This window comes from Mandrillus leucophaeus, unplaced genomic scaffold (genome assembly GCF_000951045.1).
Source record: "Mandrillus leucophaeus isolate KB7577 unplaced genomic scaffold, Mleu.le_1.0 Scaffold427, whole genome shotgun sequence".
NCBI lineage: Eukaryota > Metazoa > Chordata > Mammalia > Primates > Cercopithecidae > Mandrillus > Mandrillus leucophaeus.
In genome coordinates this window covers 2,267,252-2,269,926 of record NW_012104554.1, presented here as the reverse complement: position 1 = coordinate 2,269,926, position 2,675 = coordinate 2,267,252, and the positions used below count along the sequence as shown (strand labels likewise).

General features: G+C 40.3%; 1 pseudogene; it reads left to right on the top strand.

The window, feature by feature from the left end:
* Positions 1-1,385: 1,385 nt before the first annotated feature.
* LOC105548941 lies at positions 1,386-2,307 on the top strand (annotated as a pseudogene).
* The last annotated feature ends 368 nt before the right edge of the window (positions 2,308-2,675 follow it).

Here is a 2,675-nt window from a genome sequence, read left to right as displayed (position 1 = left end):
TTTAAAATATATTTTATTTTCATTTCTCAATTTTGAGCCTACTTCTCATGACATCCAGTATAACATTAGTTTCATATTTATGATTCAATAGAAAAGTACTCACATAATTATAAAGGAACTATATAAAATTAATTCTAGCTTTTGACACTAAGGAAACACATGTGTGTGATAGCTTTTTCTCCAGAAATTTGTTCTTTCATTTATTTATGTATCCTACTAATATGTACTGAGCACTGTACTATAGCAAAATAAATAAGATATGGACTTACTTTCCAGAGGCTGTCATCATGAATGACTTTTTAGGCCACTTCTAGAAATTTAGCCTTTTCTTAGATGAGGAAAAGGATTGAAGAATTTTAGATATAGATCTAATTTGATTTGCATTCTAGAAAGATCATTATAAATACAACTTATAAGATAGATTGAATGGGAAAAAGATTTGTTAAGAAAAGTAGTTGGGAGGCTGCTGTAGTAATACAGGTGGTTGGATTGACAACAGAGATAAGCAAATAGATTTAAGAGAAATGAACAAGGAAAAAATAATAGCAGATGAAGAAGATTTGTTGAACATCTGATTAAATGAAAAGGAGGACTGAAGAGTCCCCACCAGGTTTCTGGATCTCGGCTGCTGGGTTGGTGGTAGTGCCATCCCTGGCTAGAGAAATAGAAACACACAGTTTAGGGAGGAAGGGCAGTCCACTCATGAGTTCAGTTTGGCATATGTGAGATGTTCAATAGGTAGGATTGTGTGAATTTTGATATGGACTTAGAAGACATCAGTGTTTATTCAGAAGTTAATGTCATAGGAGTAAACAAAATCGTCTAAGAACAGTGTGGAAGGTAAGAAGAAAATTGAGGCTGGATCTCTAAAAAACAGTTACATTCAAAAGTTAGACAAATGAGGATGATGAACAGGAGCAGTCAGAGAAGTAAGAGGGTACCCAGGAAAGATTGGTGATAGAGAAGCCAGAGGAGGACATGGTTTCAAGAAGGCAGAGTCACAATGGTGCCCCACACTTCACAGAGGTCAAGACGATAAGAGCTGGAACAGCCCTTCGGCTTTAGCCACGAGGAACTCCATGGTGACTTTTTGTCCAGAGCAATTTTCTCAACCTTGGCACCATTGACATATAGGGCTGAATAACTTGATGATGGGGGCTGTCCTGTGCATGATGGAATGATTAGCAAAATCCTTAGCCTCTACACATTAGATGACAGGAACAACCCCATTTCCCCTGTCCATCCCCCATTTGTGCCAACCTAAAATGTCTCCAGACATTGCCAAATGTCCCTTGGGAAGCAAATCACCCCAAGTTGAGAACCACCGGCCAGAGTAATTTCAGTAGAAAAATTCAAAATAAATCCATACTGTAGCAGGTGCCATCATGGCAGACACAGCCAGTCAAGTCCTCCTTGGTTCTGGTCTCACCATCCTGTCCCAGCTGCTCATGCAGGATATAAGCCTCTTCCTCCAAAAATAGGATGCAATATGTTTGGATGGCAAGTATTTCAACTTCCTGGTCTCTTTTGTTACACTCAATACATTGCCAGTATCAATGAAAGGTATGGGCTTTTCACAGGCTTAACTCTAAGACTGTGTTCGGGAGGCCTTCAAACTGTGGCCCATGGAAAAGTTTTACAGCATTCCCAGGAGTGGACGAGGACCTGGAAATGTACAGAAAGAAGTCTCGTCTTCCTTTGAGTTATCAAGGAGACAGCTTGAGAGATGACGGCTCGTTCTACTGCTGCCCTCATCACACATTCCTTCCACGTGATCACTCTGAGACCTGTGGTACAATTCATTGGCAGAGGACCTAAGTACTGTGGACTTAGTGACTTCATAACCATATATCAGAAAGAGGGCATCCTAGGGTTTTTCCTGGGACTGGTTCCTCACCTCCTAGGTGACATGATTTCTTTGCGGCTGTGTAGCTCACTGGCCTGCCTCATCAATGCCTATGCCCTGGACGGCAGGGTTTCTACCATGAATGAAATAAAGAGTTATTCTCAAGCTGTCACAAGATTTTTGCTGGCATGTTGACCTGTCCCTTTGTGCTTGTCTCTAATCTTATGGCTGTCAACAACTGTGGTCTTGCTGGTGGATGCCCTCCTTATTCCCCAATATATACTTCGTGGATAGATTGTTGATGCATGCTACAAAATCAGGGAAATATGAGCCCAGGAAATAGCTTGCTTTTCCAGAAGCTCCCCTCTGGGAAGACTTATTCATGTGATTTGAAGATGTGGGGCAGAGACAGTGACATTTCTATAGTTCTAGATGCACAAAATTGTGTCAGAAAATGTTGATTTCCATACAGTGTGATACACTTTTATAACAATCATTTAATCTTGGGGGAAAAAAAAAAAAACAGACTACAAAGGGTTATGAGTGAGCAGGTAGTGCAAAGTGAAGTCAGCAGCTTAGCTGAAAAAAGAGAGAGAGAGGTAGTAATTAGAAGAGAATGTATGATTAATGGAGGATTTGGTTTTTTAAAAAAAAAAGATGAAAGAGGCTAGAACGTGCCTAAATGACGACAAGAAGATCCAACAAAGAACTTATATTTGGAAGTGGCTAACAGATAGAGCAAGGTCTCTAGGGAAACAGGAGGGAATGGGGTACAGAGAATCTCCTGAACAGGTTTTCCTTAAGGATAGCTTTATAATGTTGGGAGGGA